Source organism: Eleutherodactylus coqui, chromosome 2 (genome assembly GCF_035609145.1).
Source record: "Eleutherodactylus coqui strain aEleCoq1 chromosome 2, aEleCoq1.hap1, whole genome shotgun sequence".
NCBI classification, from domain to species: domain Eukaryota; kingdom Metazoa; phylum Chordata; class Amphibia; order Anura; family Eleutherodactylidae; genus Eleutherodactylus; species Eleutherodactylus coqui.
Window position 1 is genome coordinate 91,430,284 of NC_089838.1, and position 24,761 is coordinate 91,455,044.

The following is a 24,761-nucleotide window of genomic DNA, read 5'->3' on the forward strand; positions in this document are numbered from 1 at the left end:
TTGGACTGATGTATGTGAATAGAGGACATCTCTGGATCTGGTTTCGGTGGTTCTTCCAGCAGCTCCTCAGATAAGTACAAACAAAATTATGATATGTGGGACAGACCTGTTGGCCATCAAGTGTCCTTTGAGCAGTATTGTCATCTGCTAGAAGGGGCATAAGATTAAGTGACAGTGTTCACTGACCATAAAAACTTCATCTACCTTGAGTCGGCAAAATGGCTTAATCTGAGACAGGCGCTTGGTCCTTGTTTTTTTACATTTCAATGTTGTGGTCATGTACTGTCCCAGTAGTGAAAATGTCAGGGCTGATGCTTTATTCAGGAGTTTGGCTTTGGCTGCTCAAGATGGAGAGGGTGTAACTATAGGGGATTCAAAGGATTCGGTTGCACTCGGGCCCTGGATCCTTAGGGAACCATAAGGTCTCTTTTCTACCAATACAGAGCCCAGTGCTATGAATAAAACATTATAGTTGGGGGCCCTGTTACAGGCTTTGCATTGGGGCCCAGATGCTTCAAGTTACGCCTCTGGATGGACCTCCGCTGCCTATTCTCTCAGAAGGGTTAGTAGTATCAGCAGTGTCACTGGATTTGAAGAAGCAGATTTACCAGTCTCAGGATTGGCATCCATTGTGTCTTTATGAGAGGAAGTTTATTGTGCCGATACATTTGCGTTTCAAGTTCTGTCCAAGATACACATTTCGGTTTTGGCAGGTCATGCCGTAATAAACAATAAATGTAATTATTTGTTACGGCATCATCTGCCAAGAATAGAGATGGTTTTAGTGCCGATACATTTGCGTTTCAAGTTCTGTCCAAGATACACATTTCGGTTTTGGCAGGTCATGCCGGAATAAACAATACATGTAATTATTTGTTACGGCATCATCTGCCAAGAATAGAGATGGTTTTAGTGCCGATACATTTGCGTTTCAAGTTCTGTCCAAGATACACATTTCGGTTTTGGCAGGTCATGCCAGAATGAACAATACTTGGAATTATTTGTTACGGCATCATCTGCCAAGAATAGAGATGCTTTTGGTTTCGTTTCTGCATGTGAGGTATGTGCAAGAAGCAAAACACCTCAGACACGTTCCAAGGGGAATACAGTCATCTGGCTAATTGATCGCTTTAATAAGATGTGCCAGGGATTTCACCCGTTTTGGCTTGTTTATTAACCCATTAATGACCAAGGCTGTTTGTGCCTTAATGACCGGGCCAAATTTTGACAATCTGACGTGTCATTTTAACATACAATAGCTCCGTAAAGGTTTTGAATATCCAAGTAATCTTGAAATAGTTTTTTTTCGTCACATGTTGTACTTCATTTAGGTGGTAAAAATAGTCCGATAGAATTTATGTATATTTATTAAAAGCGCCAAAGTTGGGATAGAATTTTAAAATTTATCATTTTATTACATTTTCGATTGCAATATCTCAAATATGTGCAAACACACTGTACAGATTTTTAATAAGATATATATTTCAATCTGTTTACTTTATTTTGGATGCACATTTAGATTCAAATAAATATTATTGTTATTGTATGTTTTCATACAAATTCAAAACCAAACTTAAAAAAGGAGAAGGGGAATTGGAGTATAAACCCCACAGAAATAAACAGATCTTCACTGATTGTATGCATTAATGGCTTTACAGTTGACTTTAAACATCATCTATAGAGATGAGCGAACGTACTCATCCGAGCTTGATACTCGTTCGAGTATTAGCGTGTTCGAGATGCTCGTTACTCGTAACGAGCACCACGCGATGTTCGAGTTACTTTCACTTTCATCTCTGAGGCGTTAGCGCGCTTTTCTGGCCAATTGAAAGACAGGGAAGGCATTACAACTTCCCCCTGCGACGTTTAAGCCCTATACCACCCCCCTGCTGTGAGTGGCTGGCGAGATCAGATGTCACCCGAGTATAAAAATCGGCCCCTCCCGCGGCTCGCCACAGATGCGTTGTGAGTTAGCTGAGGGAAAGTGCTGTTGTGTTGGAGCTGCTGTAGGGAGAGTGTTAGGAGTGAGTGTAGGCTTCAAGAACCCCAACGGTCCTTCTTAGGGCCACATTTATCCGTGTGCAGTACTGTGGAGGCTGCTGTTAGCAGTGTTGCACTTTTTTTTTTTTGCTATATCGGCCGTGCAGAGCATTGCGCCCTGCAGTAATAGTCCAGGGACAGAAGTGGTGGTTAGGCAGGGAGAGTGTTAGGAGTTAGTGTAGGCTTCAAGAACCCCAACGGTCCTTCTTAGGGCCACATCTAACCGTGTGCAGTACTGTGGAGGCTGCTGTTAGCAGTGTTGCACTTTTTTTTTTTTTTTGCTATATCGGCCATGCAGAGCATTGCGCCCTGCAGTAATAGTCCAGGGACAGAAGTGGTGGTTAGGCAGGGAGAGTGTTAGGAGTTAGTGTAGGCTTCAAGAACCCAAACGGTCCTTCTTAGGGCCACATCTAACCGTGTGCAGTACTGTGGAGGCTGCATTTAGCGGTTTTTCACCTTTTTTTTTTTTTTTTCTATATCGGCCGTGCAGAGCATTGCGCCCTGCAGTAATACTACAGGGACAGAATTGTGTAGGCAGGGCTAGAAGACATCTTATAGATTCAATATACGCAGTGGTCCTTTTGAAAAAAAGATTTGAAAAAAATCTATTTGGCCTGCCTGTCACTGTGCTCAGTGTTGTGGGTCCGTGTCTGCTGGGGGTAAAATTTCTCCAAATAAATACGCAGCCAGCTAAGTGTTACAGCAGGCTTGCGCCAAATAATTTCCTGGCTCTGAAATCACCGCTCTGTTGCACTTAATAACAGTGCAACACTGCAGTTCCGTCACACAGATCAGGGACAGAATTGTGTAGGCAGGGCCAGAAGACATCTTATAGATTGAATATACGCAGTGGTCCTTTGGAAAAAAATATTTGAAAAAATTCTATTTGGCCTGCCTGTTACTCTACTCAGTGTTCTGGGTCCGTGTCTGCTGGGGGTTGTAGTTCTCCAAATAAATACGCAGCCAGCTAAGTGTTACAGCAGGCTTGCGCCTAATTATTACCTGGGGTTCAGTAAACAAAGTCAGCCTCCAACCACAGGCCAAAAAGCGGCACATTTAATTACAGCGTTCTGTTTCTGCACTACTGCTAATACACCATGCTGAGGGGTAGGGGTAGGCCTATAGGACGTGGACGCGGGCGAGGACGCGGAGGCCCAAGTCAGGGTGTGGGCACAGGCCGAGCCAGTGCGGTGGCCAGGGGTAGAGGCAGGGCCAGACCGAATAATCCACCAACTGGTTCGCAAAGCGCCCCCTCGCGCCATGCCACCCTGCAGAGGTCAAGGTGCTCTACGGTGTGGCAGTTTTTCACAGAGACGCCTGACGACCGACGAACAGTGGTGTGCAACCTTTGTCGCGCCAAGATCAGCTGGGGAGCCACCACCACCAGCATGCGCAGGCATATGATGGCCAAGCACCCCACAAGGTGGGACGATGCCCGTTCACCGCCTCCGGTTTGCACCACTGCCTCTCCCCCTGTGGCCCAACCTGCCACTGAGATCCAACCTCCCTCTGAGGACACAGGCACTACCGTCTCCTGGCCTGCACCCACACCCTCACCTCCGCTGTCCTCAGCCCCATCCAGCAATGTCTCTCAGCGTAGCGTCCAGACGTCGCTAACGCCACAGTTTGAGCGCAAGCGCAAGTACGACGCCACGCACCCGCACGCTCAAGCGTTTAACGTGCACATTGCAAAATTGATCAGCCTAGAAATGCTGCCGTATAGGCTTGTGGAAACGGAGGCTTTCAAAAGCATGATGGCGGCGGCCCCGCGCTACTCGGTTCCCAGTCGCCACTACTTTTCCCGATGTGCCGTCCCAGGCCTGCACGACCACGTCTCCCGCAACATTGTACGCGCCCTCACCAACGCAGTTACTGCCAAGGTCCACTTAACAACAGACACGTGGACAAGCACAGGCGGGCAGGGCCACTATATCTCCCTGACGGCACATTGGGTGAATTTAGTGGAGGCTGGGACAGAGTCAGAGCCTGGGACCACTCACGTCCTACCCACCCCCAGAATTGCGTGCCCCAGCTCGGTGGTGGTATCTGCGGCGGTGTATGCTTCTTCCACTAAACCACCCTCCTCCTCCTACGCAACCTCTGTCTCGCAATCAAGATGAGTCAGCAGCAGCACGTCGCCAGCAGTCGGTGTCACGCGGCGTGTCAGCAAAGCGGTGGGCAAGCGTCAGCAGGCCGTGCTGAAACTAATCAGCTTAGGAGAGAAGAGCCACACGGCCCAAGAACTGCTGCAGGGTCTGACAGAGCAGACCGACCGCTGCCTTGCGCCGCTGAGCCTCCAACCGGGCATGGTCGTGTGTGACAACGGCCGTAACCTGGTGGCGGCTCTGCAGCTCGGCAGCCTCACGCACGTGCCATGCCTGGCCCATGTCTTTAATTTGGTGGTTCAGCGCTTTCTGAAAAGCTACCCCCACTTGTCATACCTGCTCGGAATGGTGCGCCAGCTCTGCACACATTTCCGCAAATCCCACACGCACGCTGCCACCCTGCGGACCCTGCAACATCGGGTTAATCTGCCAGTGCACCGACTGCTGTGCGACGTGCCCACACAGTGGAACTCTACGCTCCACATGTTGGCCAGACTCTATGAGCAGCGTAGAGCTATAGTGGAATACCAACTCCAACTTGCGCGGCGCAGTGGGAGTCAGCCTCCTCAATTATTTACAGAAGAGTGGGCCTGGTTGGCAGCCATCTGCCAGGTCCTTGGAAAATTTGAGGAGTCTACCCAGATGGTGAGCGGGGATGCTGCAATCATTAGCGTCACCATTCCTCTGCTATGCCTCTTGAGAAGTTCCCTGCAAAGCATAAAGGCAGACGCTTTGGAATCAGAAACGGAGGCGGGGGAAGACAGTATGTCGCTGGATAGTCAGAGCAACCTCATGTCTACATCTCAGCGCGTTGAGGAGGAGGGGGAGGAGCATGAGGAGGAGGGGGAAGAGACAGCTTGGCCCACTGCTGAGGGGACAGATACTGCTTGCCTGTCATCCTTTCAGCGTGTATGGCCAGAGGAGGAGGAGGAGGAGGAGGGGGAGGAGCATGAGGAGGAGGGGGAAGAGACAGCTTGGCCCAATGCTGAGGGTACAGATGCAGCTTGCCTGTCATCCTTTCAGTGTGTATGGCCAGAGGAGGAGGAGGAGGAGGAGGATCCTGAAAGTGATCTTCCGAGTAAGGACAGCCATGTGTTGCGTACAGGTACCCTGGCACACATGGCTGACTTCATGTTAGGATGCCTTTCTCGTGACTCTCGCGTTACACGCATTCTGGCCACTACGGATTACTGGGTGTACACACTGCTCGATCCACGGTATAAGGAGAGCCTTTTCACTCTCATTCCCGAAGAGGAAAGGGGTTCGAGAATGATGCTATACCACAGGGCGCTGGTGGACAAACTGATGGTAAACTTCCCATCCGACAGCGCTAGTGGCCGAAGGCGCATTTCCGCGGCCCAGGTAGCAGGGGAGGCGCAGAGATCAGGCAGCATGTACAGCGTAGGCAGGGGAACATTATCCAAGGCCCAGGACAGCTTTATGGCTCCCCAGCAAGACTGTGTCACCGGTCCCCAGTCAAGCCTGAGCTGGCGGGAGCACTGTAAAATGATGGTGAGGGAGTACGTAGCTGATTGCAGCACCGTCCTCCGTGACGCCTCTGCCCCCTACAACTACTGGGTGTTGAAGCTGGACACATGGCCTGAACTCGCACTGTATGCCCTGGAGGTGCTTGCTTGTCCTGCGGCTAGCGTCTTGTCAGAGAGTGTGTTTAGTGTGGCTGGGGGAATCATCACGGATTAGCGTACCCACCTGTCAACCGACAGTGCTGACAGGCTTACACTCATCAAGATGAACAAAGCCTGGATTTTCCCAGACTTCTCTTCTCCACCAGCGGACAGCAGCGATACCTAAGCAATACGTAGGCTGCACCCGCGGATGGAAGCATCGTTCTCCATCACCATCCAAAAAAGGGACCTTTTTGCTTCATCTATCTGTGTATAATATTCCTCCTCCTCCTGAAACCTCACATAATCACACCGAATGGGCAATTTTTCTTAGGCCCACAAGGCTCAGTCATATAATTTTTGTAAACAATTTTTGTACGTTTCAATGCTCATTAAAGCATTGAAACTTTCACCTGAACCAATTTTTATTTTAACTGGGCTGCCTCCAGGCCTAGTTACAAATTAAGCCACATTAACCAAAGCGATTAATGGGTTTCACCTGCCCTCTTGGTTGGGCATGGGCAATTTTTCAGAGGTACATTAGTACTGTTGGTACAGCAATTTTTGTGGGCCCTCGCCTACAGTGTAATCAAATTAATTTTTAGCCCACCTGCATTACAGCTGACGTTACATCAGCTGTGATGGGCAATGCAATGGGATATATTTATGTACCGCCGGTGGCTTCCTGGCAGCTACCCATGCTGTTGGTCCACAGGGAGTTGTAAATGCATCTGTTTCCACTTCTAAAGCACCCCAGTCTGACTGGGGCATGCAGTGTGGGCCGAAGCCCACCTGCATTAAGCACGACATTACATCAGCTGTGATGGGCACTGCAATGGGATATATTTATGTACCGCCGGTGGGTTCCAGGGAGCCACCCATGCTGTGGGTCCACAGGGAGTTGTAACTACATGTGTCCACTTCTAAAGAACCCCAGTCTGACTGGGGTATGCAGTGTGGGCCGAAGCCCACCTGCATTAAGCACGACATTACATCAGCTGTGATGGGCACTGCAATGGGATATATTTATGTACCGCCGGTGGGTTCCAGGGAGCCACCCATGCTGTGGGTCCACAGGGAGTTGTAACTGCATGTGTCCACTTCTAAAGAACCCCAGTCTGACAGGGGCATGCAGTGTGGGCCGAAGCCCACCTGCATTAAACATGACAATACTACCTCAGCTGTGTTGGGCAATGCAATGGGATATATTTATGTACCGCCGTTGGCTTCCTGGCACCCACCCATGCTGTCGGTCCACAGGGAGTTGTAAATGCATCTGTTTCCACTTCTAAAGAACCCCAGTCTGACTGGGGTATGCAGTGTGGGCCGAAGCCCACCTGCATTAAGCACGACATTGCATCAGCTGTGATGGGCACTGCAATGGGATATATTTATGTACCGCCGGTGGGTTCCAGGGAGCCACCCATGCTGTGGGTCCACAGGGAGTTGTAACTGCATGTGTCCACTTCTAAAGAACCCCAGTCTGACTGGGGCATGCAGTGTGGGCCAAAGCCCACCTGCATTAAACATGACAATACTACCTCAGCTGTGTTGGGCAATGCAATGGGATATATTTATGTACCGCCGGTGGGTTCCAGGGAGCCACCCATGCTGTGGGTCCACAGGGAGTTGTAACTGCATGTGTCCACTTCTAAAGAACCCCAGTCTGACTGGGGCATGCAGTGTGGGCCGAAGCCCACCTGCATTAAACATGACATTACCTCAGCTGTGATGGGCAATGCAATGGGATATTTTTATGTACCGCCGGTGGGTTCCAGGGAGCCACCCATGCTGTGGGTGCACACGGAATTGCCATTGGGCAGTTGTACCTGCCTGTGACTATATATAAAAAACCGCGGTCTGACTGGGGCATACAGACACCATGACAGAATAAATAGTGTGTGGCACATAGGTTCCCCATTGCTATGCGCACGTGTGCAGCTCCAGATGGAGGTGGCACAGGATTGGATTTCTCATTGCTTCTGTACAGCATTGTGGGCTATCGCCCCGCCACTTTTAAAGAGAGTTGCTGCCTAGCCGTGCCAACCCTCTGCAGTGTGTGCCTGCTTTTCCTGTGGCAGACACACTTATAAATAGACATGAGGGTGGCGTGGCATCAGGGCAGCTGAAGGCTGGGCAGGGACAGTTTGGTGTGCGCTGTGGACACTGGGTCGTGGGGGGGGATTTGGCAGCATGTAACCCAGGAGAAGTGGAAGCTGAGTGTCATGCAGGCAGTGATTGTGCTTTGTTGGAGGTAGTGTGGTGCTTAGCTAAGGTATGCATTGCTAATGAGGGCTTTTCAGAAGTAAAAGTTGGTGGGAGGGGGGGGGCCCACTCTTGCCGGTATTGTGGCTTAATAGTGGGACCTGTGAACTTCAGATGCAGCCCAGCATGTAGCCCCTCGCCTGCCCTATCCGTTGCTGTTTTTCGTTCCCATCACTTTCTTGAAATGCCCAGATTTTCACAAATGAAAACCTTAGCGAGCATCGGCGATATACAAAAATGCTCGGGTCGCCCATTGACTTCAATGGGGTTCGTTACTCGAAACGATCCCTCGAGCATCTCTAATCATCTAGCAACAGATAAAAAAGGATGTTATATGAGGCATTTACCCGATCTTTGCCTTCTTGCATCAGCCCAAGCGCGTCATAGCCGTTCTGTCTGCAGGCTACAGGTGCAAATATAGAGGAGGAAGATTTCCTTGTCTGTTTTGGCTGTACATTGAGGACTCCTCCTGAAATAAGTAAATATCTGATGTTCCCCGTGGCTCTTCTGAGAAATGCTTTTGCAGAACAGCCAGCAGGAAGTTCGTTATGAAGATCAACAGGGAAATCTGCAATAGCTTAGCTGCAGAACTGGTTTTTTATTAAAGTAGAATAAATTATAATTAATTTTGATTGAATTAAACTATAATTTACAGTAATGCAGCTCACTATGCAGAGTAAATGAAAGCATCACTTTTCTGCCTGTTGTTACGGTTGCAATGATACCGATATTATTATTTTTTAGCTTTTCTATATTTGAAAAATAAAGACCCATTTTTAGAAAAGGATTTGCTCTTCGCATCGTTGCATTGAAAGGCCCTCCCTTTGCTGACGCCGGCGATTGTCAGCATGGGTTGGGCGTTGGGCCTGTGAGTATCCTGCAGCTGGTGAACTAGGTCCTGCCTCCTCTTCAGCTGCTGCCACTGGCTCAGTTTGGGTAATGCTCGAGGATGCAGGCGGTTGGCTTGCATCACTTTCTGATGTGCTTGCTTCTTGTCCAGCAGAAGAAATATTATCAATAGTCCTGCAGGCAAGCAAACTCAAAGGAAAATAAAAAAAGTTCTAGCACATTGAAAGTGGCAGAATAAACATCACATTGTATTTAAAAAAAATCAGTATATCTGGCATCACCGTGACTATTAAAATTATGTATTATTCTCATACACAATGAACACCGTGAGCAGAAATTACACTATTTTGGTCACTCTGTTTCCAAGAAAAAACCTGTATTAAAAGTGATCACAAAGATGTCTGCACCTCAAAATGGTATTAATTTCGAGCTGCAGGTTACCCCATAAAAAATAAGCCCGTACAAAACTCCATTGACAGAAAAATAAAGACATCATAATGGTAAGAAAATGGCGACAGAAGGTAATTTTGATGGAAAAGTTATGTTTTTAACCCCTTCCTGCTCCATGATGTAAGGGTACGTCATGGAGAGGTGGGGTATGTATGAAGAGAGGTTGCGGGGCAACCTCTCTTCATACAGTGCGGGCGTCAGCTGTCTATTACAGCTGACACTCTCGGGCAATAGCCGCTATCGGCCACCCGGCTGATCACGGCTATTAACCATTTAAATGCCGCTGTCAATTCTAACAGGGGCATTTAAATCCCTCGAACTATGTTCAGGGGTCCCATACGCCCCCCCCCCCCCCCCCGGCACGGTGAGATCGGAGTAGCCATGCAGGTGTCAGGCCGGGGGCCTTCTGAAAGGCGCCAGGGCTGCCTTAGCAGACTGCCTATCAAGCCATCCCCGTGGGGTGGCTTGATAGACTGCCTGTTAAATGGCAATATGACGTAATGCTATAGCATTACATCATACTGCTGCAGGAGCGATCAAAGCATCGCTGGTTGTAGTCCCCCAGAGGAACTTTAAAGTAAAGTTTAAAAAAATCAATAAAGCTTTTTTAATTGTAAAAAAAAAAAGTTATAAAAGTTTAAATCACCCCCTTTTGCCATATCTATTATTAAAAAATCCAAATCATAAAATAAAAATGCGTATTAGGTATCACCGTGTTCGTAAAAGTCCGATCTATTAAAGTAGTGCATTATTTTTCCGCACGGTGAACGTCGTCCGAAAAAAAAAAGAACGCCAGAAATGCACTTTTTTAGTTACCCTGTCTCCCAGAAAAAACACAATAAAAAGCGATCAAAAAGTCATATGTATTCCAAATTGGTACAATCGGAAACTACAGGACATCCCACAAAAAATGAGCCCTTGCTCAACTACGTCGACGGAAAAATGAAAAAGTTATCACGCTCACAAAATAACCGCAGAAAATAATTGAAAAAAATTAAATGTCCTTGAAAAAAAAAATAGTATAGTAAAAAAAAAAAACCTATACAAGTTTGGTATCATAGTAATCGTACTGACCCATTGAATAAAGTTATCATATCGCTTTTGTTGCAGTTTGTGCGCCGTAGAAACAGGACGCACTGAAAGATGGTGAACTTATGTTTTTTTTTTTATTTTACTTCACTTAGAATTTTTAAAAAGTTTTTCAGTACATTATATGGTAGTTTAAATAGCAGCATTGAAAAATACAACTCATCCAGCAAAAAATAAGCCCTCATACAGCGACGTTAATGGATAAATAAAGGAGTTATGATTTTTTTGAAGGGGAGAGGAAAAAATGAAAATAGAAAAAGAAAAAGGGGCCACGTCATTAAGGGGTTACAGAGGTAGGGCAACGAAAAAAACTGTAACGAGTTTTTATATTGTGTAGCTTTCATAAATCTATTCCCAATGCAGTAGAATGACAAATAAGCACATACTCACATCTCCCTGGTGGAGAGACCAGTCTGTAAATGTAACGTCAGAGAGAAGACCAGAAGGAGCGCCGCGGGACACAGAGGGAGTGGCGAGAGGTGAATATATCATTATTTTTTTTATTTTATGGCATAGGGGGCTGGATTTACAGTAAATGTAGATATTGTAAGGCCCATTTAAGGTCCTTAGGCTCCTTTATACGGATGTGTATTCGGGTCATGTGTTGTCAGTGTATTCCATGGACAGCTTGCTTTTTCATGTTTGTCCCTTCATCATTCCTCTCATTATTTTACCCCTTTGTATTTCCTGGATAATACCCAGCTATCTGGGAGAATATTACTGTTATATTGGAAGTGGCATGTTACGGTTTATCATTGCCTTCTCACATTTGTCTAAGTGAAGCTCTTGTAAGACCCTAATAAGACTATATTGATGAGATGCTTTCTACTAGTTGTTGCTGAACTTATCCCCCAGCACACAATGATGGACTTGCATATAGGACACTTCTTATTGTGCTTCAGAAGACTTAGGCAGGGTTCACACGTGGCGTATTCCCGTCGAAAATCTCGCGGTTTGGCCGCAGCAAAAACCGCGAGATTTCCACCGGGAGAACCACCGCGGTTTAAGCCGCGGCGGCTTTGAAGCGGCCCGGCCGCTTGCTTTACCTTTGCGGCCAGCTCTCCCATAGAGGAGAGCGTGGCCGTGACATAACTAAACAAACAAAAAAAAAGATAAATAGACATGCTGCTTCTTTTGAAACCGCGGCTGCGGCAGTCGAGGTCGCGGTTTCAGCCGGATTTACCGCAGCGGATTAGCTGTCCCGTGTGGATGAGGTTTCTGGGAAACCTCGTCCACATGGCTGGCTAATCCCAAGATTAGCGGCCGTGGGCGGTTTTGCTGCAGGCATATCTGCTGCGGCAAAACCGCGGCAAATCCACCCTGTGTGAACCCAGCCTAATGATTATCAACTGAACAAACTGTAATTTTTCTGGCATTTTTTAAAGAATACATTTTTTGCTAATCTGCATTGGACTGATGTGTGTGAATAGAGGACATCTCTGGATCTGGTTTCGGTGGTTCTTCCAGCAGCTCCTCAGATAAGTACAAACAAAATTATGATATATGGGACAGACCTGTTGGCCATCAAGTGTCCTTTGAGCACTGGTGTCATCTGCTAGAATGGGTATAAGATTAAGTGACAGTGTTCACTGACCATAAAAACTTCATCTACCTTGAGTCGGCAAAATGGCTTAATCTGAGATAGGCGCTTGGTCCTTGTTTTTTCACATTTCAATGTTGTGGTCATGTACTGTCCCAGTAGTGAAAATGTCAGGGCTGATGCTTTATTCAGGAGTTTGGCTTTGGCTGCTCAAGATGGAGAGGGTGTAACTATAGGGGATTCAAAGGATTCGGTTGCACTCGGGCCCTGGATCCTTAGGGAACCATAAGGTCTCTTTTCTACCTATACAGAGCCCAGTGCTATGAATAAAACATTATAGTTGGGGGCCCTGTTACAGGCTTTGCATTGGGGCCCAAATGCTTCAAGTTACGCCTCTGGATGGACCTCCGCTGCCTATTCTCTCAGAAGGGTTAGTAGTATCAGCAGTGTCACTGGATTTGAAGAAGCAGATTTACCAGTCTCAGGATTGGCATCCATTGTGTCTTTATGAGAGGAAGTTTATAGTGCCGATACATTTGCGTTTCAAGTTCTGTCCAAGATACACATTTCGGTTTTGGCAGGTCATGCCGTAATAAACAATAAATGTAATTATTTGTTACGGCATCATCTGCCAAGAATAGAGATGGTTTTAGTGCCGATACATTTGCGTTTCAAGTTCTGTCCAAGATACACATTTCGGTTTTGGCAGGTCATGCCGGAAGGAACAATACTTGGAATTATTTGTTACGGCATCATCTGCCAAGAATAGAGATGCTTTTGGTTTCGTTTCTGCATGTGAGGTATGTGCAAGAAGCAAAACACCTCAGACACGTTCCAAGGGGAATACAGTCATCTGGCTAATTGATCGCTTCAATAAGATGTGCCAGGGATTTCACCCGTTTTGGCTTGTTTATTAACCCATTAATGACCAAGGCTGTTTGTGCCTTAATGACCGGGCCAAATTTTGACAATCTGACGTGTCATTTTAACATACAATAGCTCCGTAAAGGTTTTGAATATCCAAGTAATCTTGAAATAGTTTTTTTTCGTCACATGTTGTACTTCATTTTGGTGGTAAAAATAGTCCAATAGAATTTGTGTATATTTATTAAAAGCGCCAAAGTTGGAATAGAATTTTAAAATTTATCATTTTATTACATTTTCATTTGCAATATCTCAAATATGTGCAAACACACTGTACAGATTTTTAATAAGATATATATTTCAATCTGTTTACTTTATTTTGGATGCACATCTAGGTTTAAATAAATATTATTGTTATTGTACGTTTTCATACAAATTCAAAACCAAACTTAAAAAAGGAAAAGGGGGATTGGGGTATAAACCCCACAGAAATAAACAGATCTTCACTGATTGTATGCATTAATGGCTTTACAGTTGACTTTAAACATCATCTAGCAGATAAAAAAAACATGTTATAACATCTACCCCATCTTTGCCTCTTGCATCAGCCCAAGCGCGTCATAGCCGTTCTGTCTGCAGGCTACTGATGCAAATAAAGAGGAGGAAGATTTCCTTGTCTGTTTTGGCTGTACATTGAGAACTGCCGATGAAATAAGTAAATATCTGATGTTCCATCTGGGGCTCTTCTGAGAAATGCTTTTGCATGGCAAACAGTAACATATTTGTTATGAAGCTAAACAGGGAAATCTGCAATAGCTTAGCTACAGAACTGGGATTTCATTAAATTATAATAAATTGAAATTTATTTTGATAGAATTAAGCTATAATTTACAGTAATGCAGTTCACTATGCAGAGTAAATGAAAGCATCACTTTTCTGCCTGTCGTTGTGGTTGCTATGATACCAAAATTATTATTTTTTAGCTTTTCTATATTTGAAAAATAAAGACCCGTTTTTAGAAAATTATTTGCTCTAGGCATCGTTGCATTGAAAGACCCTCCCCTGGCTGACGCCGGCGATTGGCAGCATGGGTCGGGCGTTGGGCCTGTGAGTATCCTGCAGCTGGCAAACTAGGTCCTGCCTCCTCTCCAGCTGCTGCCACTTGCTCAGTTTGGGTAATGCTCGGGGATGCAGGTGGTTGGCTTACATCACTTTCTGATGTGCTTGCTTCTTGTCCAGCAGAAGAAATATTATCAATAGTCCTGCAGGCAAGCAAACCCAAAGGAAAAGAAAAAAAACTCTAGCACATTGAAAGTGGCAGAATAAACATCACATTGTATTAAAAAAATCAATATATCTGCCATCACCCTGACTTTACATACAGGTCTATTAAAATGATGTATTAATTTCCTACACAATGAACACCGTAAGCAAAAATTACACTATTTTGGTCAATGTTTTCAAGAAAAAGCTGTATTAAAAGTGATCAAAATGTTGTCTGCACCTCAAAATGGTATCAATTTCAATCTGCAGGTCATCCCACAATAAATAAGCCATTTTAGGGGGCGGAGCCTGACCACAGAGAGAGATGGCCGCTCGGTGAAGCGGCTCCATCGCCGAGACAGATCTACAGGCACCCCGCTGCAGCTATTCTCGCCCGACATGGGCAAACTCAATAAAGACAGGAGCGGAGACCACCTGGGAACACCCCGTCCAGCCCGGGGACAAGCAGACCTGCAGAAATATCTGAGGGAACGAGCCGTTCGCTCTCCCCGCGCCCCAGGCAAAATGGCGCCGGCAGCAGCTACAATACCCCAGACTGCACGAGAGGGTGAGTCATCCTTGGAAGGGGAAGAAGACCAGGGAGTCTCTAGAGGTTTTATAAGAGACCTCATTGCTAGAGACATGAGCCCTGTCCTGGCCGACCTAACAGTCATCAAAGAAGAAATTGGGCACATGGGCAGAAGAGTGGAGGACTTGGAACAGTCCGTGGCCGCCATTACCTCGCATTCTTTAGAGATCGCACAAGTCCTCAAAACCCAGCACCAGCAGCTAAATAAAGCCCTACTAATGCAGGAAGACATGGAGAATCGAAAACGCCGCAGCAATGTCCGTTTAAAGGGGGTCCCCGAGTCTTGGGCGTTGGAAGCCCTCCCTAAAGTCGTCCTAGAGATATTCTCCTCGCTGGTTGGCGCAGACAGAGCGGCAGCAATGTCAGTGGAGAGAGTGCACAAGGCCCTACGTCCGCAAACAGCAGCAGGTGACCCCCCAAGAGACTTAATATGTAAATTGCTCGCCTTTCTGGACGCGGTAGCCATACTGGAGGCTGTCAGAAACCACCGGGGCCTACAATATGCAGGGTCGGAGATCCAACTACACCAGGATTTATCCCCCACCACACTGGCAAAACAAAGGCTACTGAGACCCCTGCTCGACGCCCTAAAAGCGAAGAACATTAAATATGCATGGTTGTTCCCCTTTGGCCTGGGGGTGACCCACAGGGGTAAAAGAATCAACATCAGAACGCCAGAAGACTTGCGCAATAGCTGGCATCTCCTAGAGCTGGAGCCCCTGGACATTCCTAACTGGCTCCCTATGCCAGACTTCCCCAACCTGCTTCACTTGCCTACTTCAGAAAATGGGAACGTAGTGACCCACACGAAATCTCTAAAGAATAAGAATAAGAAAAAATCCAGGGAAGACCTTGCAGAAGAAGAAACCTGAAAGCCCACCCTAACGCGACTTTGTTTTAGGACTCGGACTAAAGTGGTGCTACTATTAGGAAAGAAAGCCGAAAGGTCGAACTACCACCCACACCCCTTCCCCGATGTCCAGGACTGTGCGGTTTGCAGAAGGGAGTTCCCCCCTTCAACTTCCCCCACTAACTCTCTCCTGAGAATTTTGGCCCTTTATGACTGCTCAGTGTTGCCCCCTTAAACAAGGGGGCTTGTCTGTCTCACTCTGATCAGGCATACATTGTTCAAAGTTATATCTTAGCTGTATAATTCTGCCTCCACTCAACGGACGTGCATAACCCATAGCACAGATAATGTTCGTATCTCTCACATAAAGTGAGACAAAAGTTTTTTGTTATATTTGTTCGGCTGTCTTGCCCATCCCTTCTACCTACCCCTCCCCTCTCTTCCCTTCCTCCTTTTCCCTCTACTTAACATCCATCACCCTCCTCTTACCTCGGACCAAAACTTCTTACAGGAGTTATCGCCCGGCACCAGCTTAGCATTACCTTGCTCTGTCACGCTGCCCCGACCATCAGAATCCATAGCGTCCACTGACACCCACAATTACTGAACCTAAATACTATTCGCATATACTTATTGTCTTATATTTCAGATAAACGGTGGTTCTCCTCGCCTGGATCTGCATATGGAAGCGCTGAGATGTATGTCCTTTAACGTCTGGGGCCCCAACACACCACGGAAAAGGTATGGAGTCTCTAAACTACTAAAAAAATACAACTCAAAAATACTGCTCCTACAGGAGACACATTTCAAAGGGGCTAGACACTTTTCAATACCAGGGAAACAGTTTCCACAGTCCTTCCACAACTCCCACCCTTTATCAGCATCCAAGGGGGTATCGATCCTCTTCCATAAGTCAGTAGATTTTACTCCTCTCTCGGAGTACTCTGACGAGGAGGGCAGGGTCCTATTCCTAAAGGGTACCATCAACGGGGTAAATCTAACTGTAGCAAACTTATACGCTTCCAACACTCACCAAGCAGAATGGCTACATAAACAGATTAAAACCCTCAAGGAGTTTGCCAGTGGAGCGATTCTTCTGGGGGGCGACTGGAACGTAACCCTCTACCCCCTTCTAGATTCCTCAAGGGGCAGATTCCAGGTCTCACAGGGGCGCCTGAGCAAAGTAATTAAGGCCCTAGATGACCTAGGCCTAGTGGACGTCTGGCGTACACTAAACCCCGCGACCAGAGACTATACTCACTACTCCCAACCACACGCGTCTTACCAAAGAATAGACTACATTTTCACCTCCACAAATCTCCTTACACAAGTCGTACGAGCCGATATCGATGTCATCTCAATATCAGACCAGCTCCTATCCACGTAGATGTCAAGATTGCTAACGACGGCCCAAGGAAATGGGTCTGGCGATTGAACGATGCGTTACTAGACAAGGAGGAAGATAGAGTAAAGCTCACCAAACTTATAGAGGAATACTTTCAGCTGAATAGCGAGAGTGGCCTAAGGATCCCCCTAGTATGGGAGGCCCATAAGGCCTACATGAGGGAATCCTTATTGCCCTATGGATCAAACGTAAGAAACAGCAGCACAAGGAAATAGACTCACTACTCACCCAAATCGCGAAATTACAAAGACTATCCAAACTTTCCCTCTCCAAAAAAAGCTTAGAAGAATTAACAGACAAAAGAAGGGAACTGAATCGCCTACTAAGATCCAGATTTAATAGAAAACATCTATTCCTCAAACAGACCATTTATATCCAGGGAAATAAAGGGAGTAAATACACGACGGCACTTCTCAAAAAAGCCCAAACTAGAAATCACATCAATTCAACATCAAGGACCACACGGGAAAAACAGCGACCAAATCCCAGGATATAGCTAAGGTTTTTCATTCTTTCTACACTAAACTATATAACCTAAGGGACCAAACAACCCTAACAGACCAAGATTTGCTAAAAAGTAGAATTAATGCCTTCCTAGCCACATTAAACCTCCCCAGACTGGAAGGAGATTCCGCACAATCCCTACTGACACCAGCATCGGACCAAGAGTTAAAAGACCTAATTACATCAAGCCCACCTAGCAAGAGCCCAGGACCGGATGGCTTCTCCGCCATCTATTATAAAACCTTCAAGACGACCCTTATCCCCAGAATGAAATACCTCTTTAATTCACTGCTGCAGGGGGAGGAACTTCCTAAACAATGCCTAGAAGCCCACATCACCCTTATACACAAGGAAAATAAAGATCCAGAATTTTGTGCAAATTATAGACCAATTTCACTCATTAACTTAGATGTGAAATTGTGGGCCAAATTCCTAGTCAAAAGGATGGAGGATCATATACCCAACCTGATCCATAAAGAACAGGCAGGGTTCATTAAGGGTAGGGAGGGGAAAGATAACTGCCATAGGCTACTCCACGCGATAAGGTTCGCACAAACACATAAAATTCCAACAGTGCTAATAGGCACAGACGCTGAAAAAGCGTTTGACCGCGTGAACTGGACATACCTAGAGAGGGTTTTATTTAACTCAACTTCCCAAATCCGTGGGTATCGGCGATATTCTCCCTATACAGCAATCCATACACAAGACTAAAGGTTAATGATACCCTCCCACAGGCGTTTGACATTCATAATGGGACGCGCCAGGGGTGCCCGCTCTCCCCGATCCTTTTTGTCCTAGCGCTAGAACCCCTGCTTCAGGAGGTAAGATTACATCCAGAAATTAGGGGGATAATGGTGGGCCACCAAACGCTCTAGACAACCGCATTTGCAGACGATATAATGTTTGTAGTATCCAATCCGATGAAAGGGATCCCAATACTAATCTCGCTACTAGATTCGTTCAGCACAATATCAGACTTCAAAATAAATTACTCAAAATCCACGATACTTAACGTCTCGGTCCCGCCAAAATTCAGCAACATTTTGAAGTCAGTCACCATTTACCTGGAAGGAGAGCTCAATAGATTACCTCGGCATAAAAATTACAAAGAAAGCTGAAAATCTCTATACGGCTAACTTTCAACCCCTCCTTCCACATATTAAGAATTTACTTCGCACATACGACCTACCATATTTATCATGGTTCGGGCGAAAAAACATCGTCAAGTCGTACGTCCTTCCCATCATCACATATAAATTACGCATGCTACCGGTCCACAACCACAAATCGCATACAACCTACTGACCAAGAGGAGAGAGGAGGGGGGGATAGACATGCCCCACATCTTCGACATATACAGATCTATACAGCTTAGCTACTGGCTCGAATTGGTCCACCAAATAAGAGAGCCTCTCATTCAAAAATTAGCGGCAAGTACTCATGGAGACACCATGGTCGAAGATCTATGGTGCCCAACCAAACACCGCTATGTCTCTAATAAGTTCAACCCTTTGCGGAGAGCTCCTCGTGAGACCTGGGACACACTGAGGGCCAGCCTAGCTCCCGATCCCTCCCCAATAGCTCCACTGAGCTCCATATGCAGCCTACTGGGCATCACACCGGACGCGGGTATCAGGAGCATATGGAACAGACTCGCAAGTACTAATCTAGGGGACTTACAATCCCTGATTAGCCAGGGATCCGGGGAAGCCAGTCATCTTTTGACCTCAGACCTACAATTTTTTTTTCTTCACAAAGCACACCTTACCAAATCCATAGAAGAGTTCTTTAGGAAGTATAGATCCACTAGACCTTTAACTCCCTTCGAAAAATTCTTCTCCGAGGGAGCCCCCAAATATAAGCAAACCGCGAATCTCCATAGAAAATTCATTGGCCTATCTACAGGTTATAAGCCAGCGTTGCTAACCTCGTGGGAACGCGAGCTAAACATTTCCTTGACCTTAGAGGACGCTAAACTCATTCTAAGATTGGCCTTCGGCCTCTCACCGTGCATTCTACTTCAAGAATACCATTATAAAGTATTAGCCAGATAGTATCGGACCCCCCCCAGTGGCTATTCTCACATAAGCTAGCCACACACGATAGATGCTGGCGCTGTGAAGCCGAGGTTAGTTCGTACGGACACATCTGGTGGGACTGCCTGGCCATCTCCTCCTTTTGGAGGGAGGTTAAGAAGGCCAAATTTCTCATTGTCACCGGAGATAATTTCTCTATGGAAACCCTCATCTTCCTTCCATCCCCTGAAAGACAAATTGATCACCCTCCTCATAGACGCGGCGAAAGCTCTCATTCCGACAATGTGGTTGCAAAAGTCACCCCCTACTGCAGCCCAGTGGAAAGACAAGGTAGACTTAATATATAATTTGGAGGAACTTGCCAGCTGGAAAAGGAATACACACGATAAATTCATAAAGGAGTGGGAGTTGTGGAAGCGTATGCTCTAGACCCCTCACTTAACCCATCACAAGAGGAGTGGACCCATCCCTTTATGGCCCTCCCAGGGGAGTTACCCCCACCCTGCAGAATGATTTTCTCTTCCACTTGAGGGTCCCCCTCTCCTGCTCACCGTGGAGGAGCACCCCGGACGTTGAAGGCGTATCATACGGAGAGCAGTCCATGCTGCTCCCCCTGCAAGGGCGCAAATAACCAAACCCGGTGGCTATCTGGAAACGGAATCTGAGACTAGGAATTTACCCCATCACTACCCCTCCCCCCCCACACTCTTTGCCCTCCCCCCTGACCCAACTCCCTTTACCCCGTGTTGTGAGTCGTAAATGTAAAGTGTAGCATTTTGTTCTGTTTTATTGGACCTTTTAACACCTTGACCTATTGCAGACATTAGGTCCATATTTGTACATCATCCTACATACAGTTCTTTCTGTCTAGCACCCCTCAAGGGGTATTGTATCTGACCCGCAAATGTTCTGGGTCAATTTGCTGTTATTCTAAAAACCCTTCAATAAAGAGTTTATTAAAAAAAATAAAAAATAAGCCACATTTTGTGTTCCATGGGGCCGATACTGAACCCGCTGATCAACTCATTGCTGTAGATAGCGTTAGCTAGAACCTCCATGGTCATACAGAAAGGTGGACAACGTGCACCCTTGCCTGGTACCGTTCCCCACCCAGAAAGCCTCCGACAGTACCCTATTCACCCTTATCCTGGCCGAGGGACCCTGGTACAATGCCATAATCCACTGTTTTATCTGTGGCCCCACTTCGATTCTGTCCAGGGTGGCAGAGATGAAAGGCCGACTCACCCTATCGAATGCCTTTTCGGCATCAATGGCTAGGAGGCATAAGGGACCCTTGATTGTCCTCACCCTGGCTATTAAAGACAATGTTTTAATTATATTGTCCCTTCCCTTTTTGTCCGGGACAAAACCCACCTTCTCCCCGTGAATCAGTCGTGGGACCACACTTTGAAGTCTGTTGGTGATAAGTTTTGCAAACATCTTGATGTCCACATTAATCAATGATATCGGCCTATAGCTCCCGCAGGCCGAGAGGTCTTTGCCCAGTTTAGATATGGCCATAACATGAGTCTCAAGAAGCTTGCAGAGGGGAGGGGTGGCTCCTATTGACGGCATTGAACACCTCCAGCACTATTGGGGAGAGCTCCTCTTTGTATAATTTATAAAATCTGGTGGTGAAACCGTTCCGCCTCAGACTCTTTCCCAGCTTCAAATTTTTTATAATTTCAATCAGTTCCTGGGGAGCAAATTCCAGCTCCAGCTCTCCCGCCTCCGTGGGCGTTAGCCTCCCAGGGGCATGTTCAGCCAGGTACAAATCTATCTCCCTTGTGCGACAAGCCTCACCTGCTTGGGAGTCTGCTTTGATATTGTATAACTTGTTATAATAAACTCTAAACTTTTCTAATATATCTGTGGTGGTGTGCACCAGGTCTCCCCTACTTGACTGAATCTTGGGGACATAGATGAGTGATGCCCTGGTGTGTAGTGTTCTTGCCCAATGCCTACCACACTTATCCCCATATTCAAAAGAACCTCTCTTTAGCATGTCCCTAAGGGCCAGTAAGCGCTGGTTGAGTATCCCCAGGATTTGCTATCTGATGGATGACATGTCAGCCCAAAGATCATCATTTTGTTTGCATTTATTGGCCATCTCTTTAGACCTCAAAGTAGCCAAAAGACCTAAAAGAGCAGCCGACCTTTTTTTTTCTTTTTAATCTAGTCCCCTGTGAGATCAATACCCCCCTAAAACACATTTCAGACTCCCATTTTACCAGAGCTGGAGTGGGGTCAGTCTGATGAATCGCTTTGAAGTCTTCAATTACTTTTCTGACCTCCAAAACACAAATGGGGTCTCTTAGGAGGTTGTCATTGAGTCTCCACGAATGACACCTAGGAACCCCTCCCCAGCCCGAGAGACTCCCAAACACAGGAGAGTGATCAGACCACATGAGATCCCCAGGTAAGCAAGTCGGGGCACAGTCCAGCAAGCTATAGGAGACAGGAGATAATCTATTCTGCTGTAGTAATTTCTCCAATTGCGGTTTTGTAAGTCATCCATGATAGAAAACAACTCTGCTGGGAGTGGGGGTGCAGTTCCCGCGTATGGGAGTCTATAGTCTCAACGACTTTCTCTTGTGCTTCCCTCATAGCCTCAACTCTCTGGCCCATGTGCCGAATCTCCTGTTGCAAAGCGCAACATCTTTACGTGCAGATTCCAACTGGTGGAACAGGGTATCAATATAGTTCTGAGTCGGCATGGCCCTCAGGTGCTCCTTCCAGTCCCATTCATCCCTTTCTTTGTGGACTGAGTTGGAACAAATGAAGAGATTTGAGCTAGCCTGTGGGTTGAGTAGAGGCTGCCCCATTCGGCTATTTGTAACTTTAGCAGAGGCATGAGTCAGTTCGACCATGTTTTCATATGGCCTCCGGCGGTTAGACTCGCTTGCTTCCTGCACATCAATGAGCTTTGCTTTCCGATTATGGTTATCCCTTTGTAGAAGTGGGGCTGGCAGTTGTTTCAAATGTTTTGGTCCGACCAGCTCACTATCAGAATGTCCCCACACTTTGCGCTGCTGGGGCGGCGAGTTTTCTGATGTCATATTGTGGTCTTGGGGAGGGAGGAGGCATGGATCTCTTCTGGGCAATTCTCAGGGCTCTGAGTCTCACCCAAGTGCTCCTGTGTCTCTGGGCTGCTTGGGATCAGTGACTCCTCAGGGAAGGTCCTGCAGCTGCTGCTGCACTCCTTTGTCATCCTCTAGGCTGTGGGGGGCTTGACCACTGGGGGAGAATGTGGGTGGTCCCTCTTTTTCCTAGCACTGCCTGGCTCTACTCTCCTATCCCTGGGACTCCGTGCTTCCCCCTGGATGGGAGGGTGGTGGTGCCCTGTTGAATATTCATATGCCTCTACAAATGTCCCAATAGTGCTTCGGCTGGGCCACCACTTCTTCTCCCCTATGCCTGTCAGCTCACCAGCTGCTTCGAGCTCCTCTAAGACCATTGTTCTGCTAACCTCTTTCTCCTCCTCACCCTGCACCCCCGCGTGAGTTCACTGGGTTTGTCACCTCCTACCTCGGGGGCGATGCTCTTCTGCTAGCTTGGCCTCCTGATAGTGGGCTGGTTCCCACAGCACATGCTTTGGCAGAGCCGCCACTAGTCATCCTGAGCAGCTGTCTCCTCTCCGGCCGTTCCTGATTAGTGTCGAAGCCCACGTGTTCTGCCGGTGGCGCTGCCGGTGCCATCTTGTGTGCAGCTGAGCGGGTCTCCCGGCTAGAGGACCTGTGGAAAAATGCTGTGAGGCTTCCCCCTGCTCCTCCGGGCTAACCTTAGGAGTGCCTCTCCTCTCCCCCTTCACCATGGTGCCAATCAGTCGAGCCTGGGTCATCTAACAGGCAGTGTTTAGCGGGCTGGTAGCGGGAGCTGAGCTGCCGCATGTCCTACTCTTTCATCTGCTGGCCACACCCCCTGGATGCACATTTGAATTTTTTTTTTAACCATTTAGGAGATGTATAAATTTAACATTGATCATCAACATTTTGAGGAATATTTTGTTTTCCTGCACCAAGCCAAGATTGCAAAGGCTCATAGGTGTCAGAATGATAGGTATCCTCACAAATAACTCCATTTAAAAAACTACACGGAGGGGCGTAATGAATATTTTCACCTTATGTTTTTTTTTCTTCAGAAGTTGATGTAATTTAGTGGAGAAGTAATAAAAAAAATTCCGATTTTTGCAAATATGTCATTTTAAAGGCAATTTTTTTCTATAATGCACATGAAAATGAGAATTTACACACCAAAATGGATACCTCTGTTTGTCCTGTTTTCAGAAACCTACCCATTGTGGCGCTAATCTTATATCTCTATGCACAATGGGGCCCAAAATGAAAGGAGCAGCCAGTGGTTTTCAAGACAGAAATTTTGCTTGAATGTTGTTTTGAGCCACATAGCGCACTTGCAGAGCTCTTGAGTGGCCAAAATGATATAGAACCCCCACAAATGACCGTAAAACTACACCACTTAACGAATTCATCTAGGGCTGTACTGCATATTTTGACCCCACCGTTTTTGAATTAATCTAAGCAAAGCAGGAGGTAAAAATTACAATTTTCACTTTTTTGGCAATTGTGTCAGTTTAAAAACAGGGTTTCTTTTGTACAGCACACACATGAATGAAGATATTCACCTCCAAATAGATACGCCTATTTGTCCTGTGTTTAGAAACACATCCTTGGCAGCCCTAATCTACTTATAGAACACATGGCTAGGCTTATAATGGAGGGAACACCCATTGGATTTCAGGGCAGAACTGAATAAATTCCAGGCCCCATTGCTCACTTGTGCAGAAAAAAATTGACTCTCTAAAAATAATCCCCCCATCCACATTTTTGGTGTTTCCTAAATCTTAGATAAAAGTAATAATGTAAACTGTGTGGTATGTCAGGAGACAGGAGTAATTATGGAGACCTGGATGAGAGGGGCACATTGGGCAAAAAAAATCGCATATCCCTCCTCCTCCCATGCTTTTTTGGGGGCATTTTTTGGCCTCATCGGCAGGGATGGGGCGTAAAAAGTCGCGCTCTGTGAGGCTTCATAAGGTTGCTGAGGTGTGGCGGTCTCAAACAGAAACTGCACAACAAGCTGCTCCTAGAACTGCAGGAAGGCGAGCGTTCCTGGGGGCTTCATGTAAATAACATATTACAGGTAGCGGTCTGAATAACGCCGGGCTCACACGGCCGGATGTGGAATCCGCTTGCGGAGGCCCACAGCGGATTCCAGCTGTGAGCCCGGCCGTGGCACTGCGTATGGCTGCATAATGTACTGCGCA